This window comes from Bos grunniens, chromosome 4 (genome assembly GCF_055505025.1).
Source record: "Bos grunniens cultivar Pamir isolate PY7600 chromosome 4, Bosgru_T2T1.0, whole genome shotgun sequence".
In the NCBI taxonomy this organism is placed as follows: Eukaryota; Metazoa; Chordata; class Mammalia; order Artiodactyla; family Bovidae; genus Bos; species Bos grunniens.
This window is the reverse complement of record NC_141168.1, coordinates 34681740-34695535: the sequence shown is the minus strand read 5'-3', so window position 1 is coordinate 34695535 and position 13796 is coordinate 34681740. Positions and strand designations below refer to the sequence as shown.

At 37.2% G+C, this 13796-nt stretch overlaps 1 protein-coding gene across 47 annotated transcripts in view; it reads left to right on the top strand.

The window, feature by feature from the left end:
* Positions 1 to 13796, top strand: part of CPED1 (cadherin like and PC-esterase domain containing 1) — a 326670-nt gene that overhangs the window by 64428 nt on the left and 248446 nt on the right. The gene's annotated exons all lie outside the window — the stretch shown is intronic.

The window sequence follows — 13796 nt, the reverse complement described above, 5'->3', positions numbered from 1 at the left end:
ATGTCGACATGGGCAAAATATCAAAACTGTGCTTCCTCCTGCCACATTCCTCTACAAAATTATGACTCATATTTTAACTTTCATTGACAGTGCTATTTCTCCATGGATCTTTAGTATTAGATGTTATCACATTTTTTAATCTGGTGAAGTTAAAAATGTCACATCATTTAAATTTTTTAATAGGGAAGGAAGTTTTACTTATATATTAATTTAAAACAATTTGTATTTTTAAATGCTGTCTTTTTAAATTTAATTTTTTATTTTCAAATCTTTTTTTATATAAAGGATATGAATAAGCAGTTTGTATTTTCACATCCAGATGGTAAAATAAAGATGAAAAGATATGAAATTCACAAAAAGTTACAGAAAGACCATTTAAAGTATAGCATATCACTTTACAGTCACAGGACTGGCAAATTTTAAGTTTGGTAATATCACCTACTGCTGGTGGATATTCCAAGGAAAGCTTTCATACACTGAGTGTGGAAATGAGAAATATTGTAGTCTTTTTTTTTGGAAAGCAATCTGGAACATCTATAACAGTTAAAATACTTATAATTTTTAAGCCAGTAATATTATTCTTGGGAATCTATATGATAGAAGTTAAAGCATCGGAAGGTAATAGATTAAAATTAACAATGTCAAAGAAAAAGAAGATGCTTCAAATAAGGATAATCAAAATGAGGGAAATGAGATTACAATTTTTTAGTAATAAATAATTAGAAAAATAGGAAATTATGTGTGAAGAATCTTTGGAGGGGTGGAAAAGTAATGTTATAGAGGAAAATTCTGATTTTTCAGAATTCTACTAAAATATGTGGAAAAAAATATGCTTCTCAGATGCATAGGAACAATACACTTTAAAAGTACTTGGCATAGTTTCATATTGGCTTAAATGTTCTTCATCTCATAGATGACACAATTATTAGCCCCAGGAGACACTTCTGATACGCCTTTGGCTCCTGGGAACAGGGCCAATTTTACAAAAATCGTGAAGTGGATGAAATGTGTTTTAGCCAATAGTCCTGTCTACCCTTACCGAGGCCCTTCTTACCTGAAGCACCCATTTTAGGGCCCCACAGGGTGGCCTACCTGTCAGGTTACAGCTACCACATGGGACTCATTGCTGCTCACTCACGACAAGTACCTTTCTTCATCGGCAGTTTCAGGGCTCAAAGATGTCTCATATTTTAGCAAATGCACTTGTACTGCCAATGAGAGAAAACTGCGGATCCCAGTTCTAGATAATGCATATGAATTTTAACTGAGGCCTCATATTGATGAGGTCCTCTCTTGCTTTAGATCAAAACCAGCAATGAGTGGGTATCTGGTGAGTTAACATACATTCCTCCTATGGTATGAAGGCCTGTTAATGAAACATGAAGGAGTGACACAGAGTTGAGAGAGATTATTTTCTGTATTTTCTAAAAGACTCTTCTATCACTCTAATCAGAAGCCCTGAATAATAAGCTGCAAGACTTATTATCACTGAGACCTCAAATTTATCTGCCTGTATCTTACCTCCTACCCACCTGTCTATTCATTTAACCACAAATACTTATGTAAAGCTTATCAAGTACTAGGCACTGTTCTAAGCATGTTACCAATATTAACTCATTAAATTTTCATAATATCCCACCAGTACTGGTATTATTATTTCTAGGAGGTCTGAGTTTTATTCTTCACATCTGCTTTTTGGAATGACCTTGAATAAGCGCATTAGATTACCTATTGCTTAGTTTGAAAATAGAAGATAAGACTTGCTTCATAAATATCTCATGGAAATATTATGATTGTTTTAAGTAAATCCTCAAAGATTATTGAAAATAATGCTTTATGAATAAGAGCTGTGCAACCTTAAAATGCTTGTGTCATTAAGTAATAAGCCATTGATAGAACTGATTCTTTTTCTCATACTGCTGCTGCTGCTAAGTCGCTTCAGTCGTGTCTGACTCTGTGCGACCCCAGAGACGGCAGCCCAACAGGCTCCCCCGTCCCTGGGATTCTCCAGGCAAGAACACTGGAGTGGGTTGCCATTTCCTTCTCCAATGCATGAAGTGAAAAGTGAAAGGGAAGTCGCTCAGTCGTGTCCGACTCTTAGCAACCCCATGGACTGCAGCCTACCAGGCTCCTCCGTCTGTGGGATTTTCCAGGCAAGAGTACTGGAGTGGGGTGCCATTGCCTTCTCCGTTTCTCATACTAGTGAACTATATTTTCTCAAGCCTTAGTTCTCATCTGTGCTGAATTAGTGTGGAATTATTCTTAGAATAAAATTTTAAATCAGTGACCCCCACCTCCCTCTCAGATTGCTCACAGTTCCCAGTGCGTTATTATACGGTGTCAAATTAGATATGATTAGGTTTTATTCACTGCATTTGAAAGAAATCATTGAAAATGACTTCTAATAAAACAGGAAGAAGGAATAATATTTGGTTAAATGAAGTGGCACCTCACTAATGATACACTAAAACCTCCTGCACTGTACTGTGGAATTCAGTGTAAGGAGTGTCTATCAGAAACTCATGTCAAGTACTCAAGTAATAAAAGAACCCAGTTTAAAGTGTCACTCTCATAACAAGGATTATGACCAGGACATCATAGCCAGGCATCAGAATATCTTAATATTGACACTAAACATGGTTTATGTAATGCAAGGTTATTTATGTAAAACTCTAAAATTGGTGTGGCTGGAGAGAGAGCATTATGAAGGTAAGACCTTTCTAGGAACTACAGGGCAGAGGTGTAGGTGTATATGTGTTTCTCAGACTCATTTGTGTGTATGATCACCTGGGGACATTGTTATTCACAAATTTGATTTGGTGAGGTCTAACTTGAGGACTGAAATTTTTCATTTCTAACACGCTTTCAGTATATGAAAATGTTACAGATCCAGGGGCTTCCCTGGTGGCTCAGCTGTAAAGAATCCGGCTGCAATGCAAAAGCCTCAGGAGAAACGGGTTCCATCTCTAGGCCGGGAAGTTCCCCTGGAGGGCATGGCAACCCACTCCAGTATTCTAGCCTGGAGAACCCCATGGACAGTGGAGCCTGGTGGGCTACAGTCCATGGGATCGCAAAGAGCTGAACACGACTGAAGAGACTTAGCGAGCACGCACATACACATACACACACACACACAAATTGAGGACTAAAATCTTTCATTTCTAACAGGCTTTCAGTATATGAAAATGTTACAGATCCAAAGACCATTTTTGTGTAGAAAGACCTCCATATTTAACTGTAATGTAAGATACAATCTACCTGCAATGCAGTAGACTTGGGTTCTATTCCTGGATTGGGAAGATCCTCTGGAGGAGGAAATGGCAACCCACTCCAGTATTCTTGCCTGGAGAATCCCTTGAACAGAAGAGCCTGGTGGGCTACAGTCCATGGGGTCACAAAGAGTAGGGCATGATTTAGCGACTAAACCAAGATACAATAGAAGTAGTATGAATAAAAGAAATAAAACATTCTGAGAGAATAGTAAAGGAAGTGACGCATCCTGAATGTGGGGATCAAGATGTCACAAGTGGAATACTAGGTATGTGACAATGATTTCTCAAGCAGATTTTGGAGGCAAGAGCATTCACCAGAATGAGCTCTAGGCAAGGGCACACAGGTCTACAAGTGTATGGAGTCTCAGACACCAATAAGGGTCCAAGTGGCTAAGAGGAAGTGGGGGTTGGGGTGCTGCTTTGAGGGAAAGGGCGAGAGGACTAGGTGGGAGCTGGTGTGAAGGATCTCCCTTGCCTTGCTAAAGAATTTGATCTCTTTTGTGCTGGCGATGATAAGATCCTATTTTCAGAGGATAATCATGGCCCTAGGGAAGGAAGATGGATTAGTGAAGGGAAAAGAATTAGAAGCAGGGCCAGTAATTAGGAGGCTTTGCAGAGATGTGAAATCTTAGAGACTGTGATAGGATTTGAAAAAGTCAGAGAATATTTAAGAAATTCTAATTAGACTGAATGGGAATTGGAAATCGATGGCAAGTGGAATGGGAGACTAGTCCAAGTTGAAGATGACGTAATGCTTTCCAGCTTGAGGGAGAGAAGGTGGCTACACCTTTGATGGTAACAAAAGTGGAAGGACTGACAGTTTTTTTTGGCAGATTATAGGTTCTGATGCATTCAGCAGGGCATCTGTTGTAGGAAGTAACTGGAAATCTGAAACATAAGAAAAGTTGAGAAATGTAAATTTGAGAATCAGTGGCAGGGAAGCTATATAGCTAAAGCAATGAATGTAAATAAAAGCAACCAAGGAGTTTGGGTTTAGAGAAAAATGGTAACAAGTGAAAAGAAAGACTAAAAATTTGGGGAGCTGCATGTATTGAAAGTGAAGTCGCTCAGTCGTGTCCTACTCTTTGTGACCCGTGGACTGTAGCCCACCAAGCTCCTCCATCCATGGGATTCTCCAGGCAAAAATACTGGAGTGGGTTGCCATTTCCTTCTCCAACATGTATTGAGGAGGGTCTCAAACCTTGAACTTGATATGTTTCTCAGCCCTTTGTATTTTAAATACCATTTGAATTATTATCAGAGAATCCATCTTGGAGAGAGTACTTATTTTTCACTTTCTGCATTGTAGTGCAGATTGGTTTTGTAATACAACATTTTTAGTATAAAATTTGTGCTCAGTCGTGCTTGACTCTTTGTGACCCCATGGACTGCGGCCCACCAGGCTCCTCTGTCTATGGGATTTCCCAGGCAAGAGTACTGGAGTGGGTTGCCATTTCCTCCTCTAGGGGATCTTCCCAATCCAGGGATCGAACCAGTGTCTCTTACATCTCCTGCACTGGCAGACATACTCTTTACCACTAGCACCACCTGGGCTACATATATAATACTTAATGAGATATATAATTAATATGTGTCTAGCTACAGCCACATATACTTAACGGTCATCATCTTATTTTCTCTGGAGAGTATATTTATTCTGACTTAAAAACAAAACAAAATAAAACAAAAAGCTAAAGTCCATACTTCATTCAGATTTTTAAACTTTTTTACCTAATGTCCTTTTTCTGTTCCAAAATCCCATCCAAGATATATTGCATTTAGTCGTTCTGTTTCCTTAGGCTTCTCTTGGCTGTGACTGTTTCTCAGACTTTCTTTCTTTTTGATGACCTTGGCAGTTTTGAGAAGAATCAGTCAGATGTTTTCGATGTCCATCAATTGGGATATGCCTGGGTGTTTTTCTGATTAGTCTGGGGTTATGGTTTGGGGGAGTAAGACCACAGAGATAAAGCATCATTCCTCTCTTATCGTATCAAGGGAATGGTATGGACTATACACATTACTTCTCACTGTCGATATGAACCTTAATCACCTAACTGGGGTAGTGTTTGTCAGGTTTTTTCCACTGCAAATTATTTTTTTATTCCCCCTTTCTATACGAGACTCTTTGGAAGGGTGTTCTTGTGCACAACTCAAGCTGAAGGACTAGAAAGTTGTGATCTACCTCCTTGAGTTTGTAGTAGCTATGGAAATTATTTGGTGTTTTTCCATGCCAAAGATTTGTCTCTTCCTCCTCATTTGTTTATTTATTCAATAATTTGTTTATATCCATATGGACTAGTGGATATTTATTTTATACTTTGGGTTATAATCCAATATTACTTTACTTATTTTTTTTCTAAAATTGTGCCAGTTTTGACCACTGGCTCCCATGCCTCTTTAATATACCTCCATCATTGCTTTTGTTTATTTATTTGCTTGTTTGGTTTTGAGCTTTTTTTCATTTTCTGGAACTATGGTGTCCTAGACTCATCTTGTATACTTAACTTCTCCGGCCCTTGAATCAGCCATGTCTCCAAAGACCCCTGGTTTCTTCTTATTGGAGAATGGTATTAGAAACTGATACCTGGGTGAGAGGTACAGTCTGATTTTTAAATTGCTGCAGAGTTCATTTCTTTTAAAGTTGCCTAAGTTGGTGAGAATTCCAGACTTTCAGAAATTTGGTAAAATGCAATAATAAGACTTTTCTCACAGGCAAACAATAGTCTTTAAAGCAGTAAAACTTTAAACACACAGACACACACATCTAATCAGTTATACTTCAATAGAAGACTGCAAAAGTGGCATGAATATCTTTATAAAAATAAAATCACTTAAAAAAACTTGTGGAAGGAAACTTCAGCAAGCCTTCTAAAGTAAACATTTCTCAGGCTTATTTCATATGAATAAACAAATCTATTTTTTTTCATGCTCTTCTTAATGAAAAGTTTCTTTAGAGCAGGAGTCTTTTAACTTTTGCAAAAGTTTAAAATGTTGCCTTTTTGAGCTAATGAGTAGGTGAATAGAAGAATTTCAGGAGCTCAAAAAACTCTTCTCAGAAACAATCTCCAAACCTCTCTTAGGGCAGAAAGTGGATAGACATTAGGATGGGAAAATTTTATCTCTAGTGTGGATTTAGAACATCAAGGGAGAGAATGGTTTAGAATTTCTCTCTGGTGAAACACAAAAGTTTTCATCATCAACTCTTTAAAGGATAAGGAGCCAGAGGCATAACAAGCAAAAATCCATGACCAGACTCTTGGGGCAAGAAACCAGACTTAATTAGATTTTGAGACCATGTTATATAATACATTGAAAATCTCAAGTTTCAATATAATGATTGCTTTTAAAATAAATTCTGAAAATTGAAATATAAAATCCAATAAACATCTAGTAAGTGTCTACTATAATCAGTGTTAGATACAACAACTTGAATGTTTGTTGTCTTTAAAGTAAAGCCATGAATTATGAGAGCTGTGTTACTGTTCTGTAGATCCATCATATTAGGAATACAGTTAAGGGAACTAGTTAATACAAGTTGACTCAGGAACGGCTGTTTCATACTCAAACAATCTTGTGGTAGAATCAAACATAGAGCCCAATTTATTATCAATAAGTTAATAAGTATTCATGAATATAAACTACTAATTCTGGTAAAGGAAGGATACAGAGAAAGGAAGACTTTTATGTGGTAAGAATCTTATTTACCATCTGAGCCACCCTGAGCGACTGAATATGAATAAGACTCTTAAGAAAAGGGTATAAAATTGGAACAGTGAATATATGAAATGTCTTCATGTTATGTTATAGAGGAATACATAATACATATAATATATAAATATAATACACAATAATATATAAATGAACATTATATATCATTTAATAATTGTTATATAATAAAGGAATATTATGTATTTTTAAATCATTGTTATATTATGAAGGAATGTTATCTATTATTTTAAAATTAAGCTTTTTTAGTATTTCACATGGAAATAACAGATTTTAGGGCATTATGCTTTTGTATTCTTAAGGAATATGATAGTATTAATAGAATAAATGAGACTTGGTTTTAAGGCTATGTATCTTAAGAGTTCCTAGACAAGTTTATTTTCCAAGTCATGTTTTATAAGTCTTTTCTGCTTCAATATAGTGTATGTGTTCACAGAAAAGTTTCTAATAAGTAAAGCACTTGAAATTTTTTATTACTTTTCATAATTGATACTATAATTCTTTAAATGCAATGAATAGCTACCTTTGTTCTTCTTATGTACTTCTCTCCATCCTTACTAAAATGTATCTTTATATCCTTTTTTAAAAACTACTCTAATATTTTTCTTATTATTCATCCATTTTTAATTTTTACAAAAATATTTCAATATCCTAGGATATGAATTTTAGTTATTGATTTAACAACTGATCACATTCAGTTGGTCATTCATTTACATGTTTAGCAAACAGGTAGCAAATACTTGTTAACTTCCAGCCACTGTTATAGATACTAAGAATACAGCAGTGAATAAAATAGACCCAGTTCAACCCTCAAGAAGCTCACATTCAAATGGGGAGAGACAGACAATAAACAAATAAACAAGAAATATATAATATGTTGGATGCTGATAGATATTATGGAGAAAAATAAAGCAGGAGTAGATTTGTCATTCCTTGAGAGTAAACAGCACCTATAGGAATGATGCTATCTCAGAGCTCTCTGTTGTTCTCTGGACTGAATTACTGATCCAGCAGACTTTATCAATGAGGAGGTCATTTGAGAGCCAGGAAACGATTGTTTGCTTTACATGGCAGCCTGCCTGTGAGAAACTGGAAATATTCTAAAGGCAGCCTCACTCCTTAGGGCAGATGCTTGATTAAAACAAAAATGAGAACAAAAACCTTCAAAAATAGCTCTTATTTTTATATTGAGACATTAGGTTGTTCCAGAGAACAGCTTAGAGAAGGATAAAAACTCGATCAGCGCCACCATATTATGTCTGAATGAATACATCTGGAACTTGATGTCGCCTTCTAAAATTATCTATGGAGTTTCATTGCTTCCAGAGTCAATGCTGTGGAGGCATGATAATGAACAATAGTGTTCCATAGTTTTGGGGAAGAATCCTGTAGATTTTTCATGTTTTTGTAATTTTGAGATGGAGAATGAACATCCACATCCTGTTTTCCTAGAACCATGTCCTGTGATCTCTCTTAGGGGCTTGGCCAGCCTGATCTCAGAGCTAGCCCTGCTCTGGTTTCTTTGTGACAGAAAAGGGAAAGAAATTATTACAACCATCAAAACAAATCTGAGAAACTTCTAGAGATTTCTTTTCAAAAGTAGGTGGAAACCCAGTTAATATTTATCGTTCCCCAGTCCATTTGCAGTTGGGAGAGATCTTTTATACATTAGTATTTCTGTTACTTCAGTTATCACTGGTATCACTAATAATGTGTTAGGGTGCTATTGCTGGGTGAGGTTCTAGGAACAGCTGAGTTATAGTCTTTTTTTTCCTCCATGATCCCAAATGAAAAATACCAATAACTGAGAAAACACCAAAGCTAAATAGTTCATCTTTGTTCCTCCTTTTGTAAAGTATATATAATAATAGTTTCTACTCCACAGTGTTGTTCGAAGTTCTGCGTAAGTTAATACATAAAAGGCGTCAAAAGCTAGATGTCTTTCTTGCCTTCCAGTTTTTTTTTTGGAAACAATAATGATGTAATGATCACAAACATGGTTTCTGGAGCTAGACTTCCTATATTCAAATTCTCTTCCCACCCTGAACTAGATGGCTGACCTTGGGCAAGTTATTTAACCTTTCTATGCTTTGGCCACCTCATGCAAATCGTTGACTCATTGGAAAAGACTCTGATGCTGGGAGGGATTGGGGACAGGAGGAAAAGGGGACGACAGAGGATATGAGATGACTGGATGACATCACCGACTCGATGGATGTGAGTTTGAGTGAACTCCGGGAGTTGGTGATGGATAAGGAGGCCTGGTGTGCTGCGATTCATGGGGTCGCAAAGAGTCGGACACAACTGAGTGAATGAACTGACTGACTGATGCTGAAAAAAGAAAAAATATATATACCTAACAGGGTATTGTGTAGAATAAATTAATTAATGCAAATACTTGGAACAGTACCTGGTATACTATAAGTACTCAAGGACTATTTGCTGTTGATTCATTATCACTACTATTGCTGTTCTTCCTTATTTATGGTGTGGCCTTGGCGTTTGATTAGGCTGAGTCACATAAAAGTCATCTTTCCCTGTGCCAGGAAAACCTAAGAAGCCATCATCCAAATTGGCCAGGACCTGCTTTGCCCGTTTTTTCCTCAATCCAAATCTTTTTTTTTTTTAATTACTTTTTATCAGAGTATAGTTGCTTTACAATGTTGTGTTAGTTTCTGCATACAGCAACAATTCAAATCTTACTTCTCAGCTCTTAAACTAATGTCAACATTCGGGGGGCAGAAGAAACACATCAAGTAAGACCAACACCAAAAATACTTGCCTCAGTGTCTAGAAAGAGCCTATCTTGGGCCACTTATAACTGTGGCAACAGCCCAAGACACACTGAATGTGGAGAGAATCCAAAAAGAGTGTGAACAAGAAAGAAATGAAGGCAGGTCCCCCTAGGAGTGGGACCTGGCCCACTTTAACAATCCAACTGAAAAGACATATGGGAAAAAGATGGCTTTGGGGCAGTCTTGATTTTTTTTTTCCCCAGGCTTCTCGGAGAAAGAAGACTCTAAGAGGCCACACTTAAGCCCCTGCCAACTTTAGCATGAACAACCAAATGTCTTTGGAATTGAAGTGACCTTACTCAACCTTGTGGAAAAGCCAAAAATGGAAATCAAAGGGTATGTTCAGACATCCTTTAAAGACCAACTGAGCAAATAGCAACTTGCCTACAGTCATCTCAACAAAACCTATTTACTAATGAACAAGCCTAATTCATTAAAAGCTGGAACATCAACTTGCTCAAAGAACGATTCATGGAAAACTGACACACCAGTGTTTTACACCAGCCAGTTCTAAGGACTATTTGCTACTACTAAAGGCAAAAAGCCCAGGCAGAGGTGGGACCAGGCAGGACTACTATAGACAACCACAGAAAATGTGGGAAGCTGCCCTCAACTGTCAGTGGCTGCCTTGTGGGATATGAACCCAAAACGTCTATGTTTTCAAGTGAAAGCTGAAATCTGGATTTTTATGTGACTTGTGCTGAGACTTGCATTTTGGCAAGTGCTTAAAATTAAAACCAAAACAAACACGGTGCAGGCCAAACACACCCCATATGTGGCTGGTACTCCCCTTGTGCCTCTGCAGTCTCTGCTGTCCACGCGGGCATTGTCCACTAAACACTCATACTTCTGGTCTTGTTGGGGCATAGATTTGTATCCAAGATGCTCCAAGGCTGACTTCTGAATGTGATTTATTTCACTACTAAGTGTGATTTGCTTTCTGCCCAGTTTCTAGATTTCAGCATGGCTTTGGGGTATTTTTCTAAAACCAAGCTTGAATACATAGCACCACTCATGAAACAAATAATGCCTTTTCTTTAAAAAAGGGCTGTAGGAGTCAGGGAGAGGAGCAGACTTGACGAGAGTAAGAAATGAAGAGAAGGTGAACAGGTCTACTTTAACTAGAAAATTTAACTAGGAAATAGAGGTAGAGTAACAATAAAATAACAATAGGAATTTTGAGTGGAAACAATCAGCATTTTTTCAGATCATGGTGGCAAGAATTAGGCAAGAACCATATGAAGAGATCACTTAAAGTTTTGAGTTATAGTTTCCTTCATTTTAAGAGGAAATTGATGTACTATAAAGTGGCTTTGAAATATTAACTTTTATTTTAAAATGCTAATTAAATATTTTTGAGAGATGAGGGGTAGTGTTATGAATGTCAAGAAATTGTGTGATGCTTCATGAATTAGCCTAAATTCCTTTTGATGTTTAGATCCCTTACAGATTGCTAAGGGCAGTGACTGTCTGCCCTTTTGTTTTGCTATTGACTTTCATATTTCTAGTAGTGTTTGGCTCAGAGGAGGTTCTTAGTAAATTGAATGCTTTGAATTATTTAAATGAGTCTCCAGTTTCAAACATTTATGACTTAAATATATATTTCTATCAACTCTAGAAATTGTGTGTATGCCTTGGGTAGTGAAGAGGGGCATGCTTCAGACTTAGAGGAATACAAAACATACTCTGATTTTAACACCCAAACAGTATAGTCCATAATATGAAATTCTCCCCTCTCTGCATATTCTTATCTTTTTAAAATATTTAGTTGTGTGTATTATGACAGCAGGTTTCTTCTAGTGTTTTAGTTTCTTGGGCTAGAAGTAATAGCAAATGAAAACAGTCTCTGTGTTTTCCCTGTTGAATCCATATTAAATGGTTTTGGCTGAAAATGCCAGATGCACGTTTAAAATAAAATATTGGGATCATCATAGAGTATTAGGTTTTGACTACGGGAATCTATTTGTAGTTTCCTTCAAAGTGAGGATGCATGAGACAGGGGAGTCCCTTGACATCTGAGGCCCGATGGCTATTACTAGATGAGATTTCTCCCAGCTCCCCATCACCAGCATCATTTCTCCTTGGTCTGTTGAACTACTGTGCTATCCTCCAGCATCTTGAGATGCATCAAGCAAGCAGAAAAGCTCTAGGATGAAAGCTCAGACGTTAACTTGAGTTCAGTTGTCTGGATCCTTTGGTTGGGCAGAGAGGTTTCCCATCTAGCACCAGGGCAACTATAGACCAAATAACTCAGACCGCACAGGACCTGTCAAATGGAAAAGGACTTAAGTAGTGAACCGGAGAAGGCAATGGCACCCCACTCCAGTACTCTTGCCTGGAAAATCCATGGACTGAGGAGCCTGGTAAGCTGCAGTCCATGGGGTCGCGAAGAGTCAGACATGACTGAGCGACTTCACTTTCACTTTTCTCTTTCATTCACTGGAGAAAGAAATGGCGATCCACTCCAGTATTCTTGCCTGGAGAATCCCAGGCACGGTGGAGCCTGGTGGGCTGCCGTCAATGGGGTCGCACAGAGTCGGACACGACTGAAGCGACTTAGCAGCAGCGGCAGCAGTGAACAATGAAATTTCATTCCTAATCATCATAGATCATTATTCCTCATCAACCTTTTTTTCCCCTGTATGGCTCTTCTTTGAAAGCATTAGGCTATCAAGTGAGAAATTCTAGGACATTTTTAAGATGGCCTTGAATATTTCCTAGCTTTTTGAAGCTACTAACAATGCAGGAAGTGACTTGTGAGGTCTGGCATAAATACTAACAAATACTAAATGTTACTTGAAGGATCATTTATCTTAGGATTGATCAACAAAAGATGCCATGTGTACAGAAATTGCCTCATTTTCTCAACTGGATTTCCATCTAAAATGGAGAAATTTCCCAAGTAGTACCAATTCTTTTGAGTATTACTTAAGGTTCTTTTTATGGGTTTTTTGTGTTTTTTTTTTTTTTGAGATAGATATTTCTATATTGTCTCTGAAGTAATGTATTTACTACTCCTGTCATTAGCTACTTATTCATTCATTCATATAAAAAATGTTTCTAAGCATCAATTATATGCAGGGGTATGCTGACACAAATTTATGTAAATAGATCAAAAAAGAATAAGGGAAAATAAACCCATCTAGCCACATAAATGTTAATTTTTAAAAGTTTAAGCATTATGCAAGAATGTATTCTGCAGAGATTATTTTGGCAAGTAACTATGATTTACTGGCAAAGAACTTTGTTCTTGGTGAAATAGCTAAAATATCATTTGCTTTAGTCTATGTTATACTCTGTATTTTAAAGTCAGCTTTGCTGACTGTAACTAGAACATACATTTGTCTTTGAAAAAAACCTGTCTTAAATTTTTCATCGAATTTTATTTCCTACTTAGCCCAACTTTTTCTTTGTAAAAAAAATCATCAAAGTATTTTTGGGGGCTTCCCTGATGACTCAGTGGTAAAGAACCTATCTGCTTCCAGTGCAGGAGACATAGGTTCAATCCCGGCTCTGGGAAGATTCCTCATACTGCAGAGCAACTAAGCTCATAAACCACAACTACTGAGCCTGTGCTCTAGAGCCTGGAAGCCACGACTGCTGAGCCCATGTGCTGCAACTACTGAAGCTCACATGCCCCAGAGCCTGTGCCTGACAAGAGAAGTCACAGCAATGAGAAGCCAGCACACTACGACTAGAAAGTAGCCCCCACTTGCTGCAACTAGAGAAAAGCTCACACAGCAGTGAAGACCCAGCACAGCCAAAAATAAAATAAACAAATACATAAAATTATAAAAAAGTAGAAAACAATCTTTAAAAAAATTTTTTTAAGACGTATGAAAATTAATGGTAATACAGAGGCCCAGAACAAAATATTCAGTGTTTTGGCTTCTTGTTATTTGATTTACAACTCCTTCATCTCTTAAAAATACTTTATAAGCTTCTTTCTTTCCAATTTCCAATTGAGACTTTATAAATTTATAAAATTAGTGACTTGAAACAT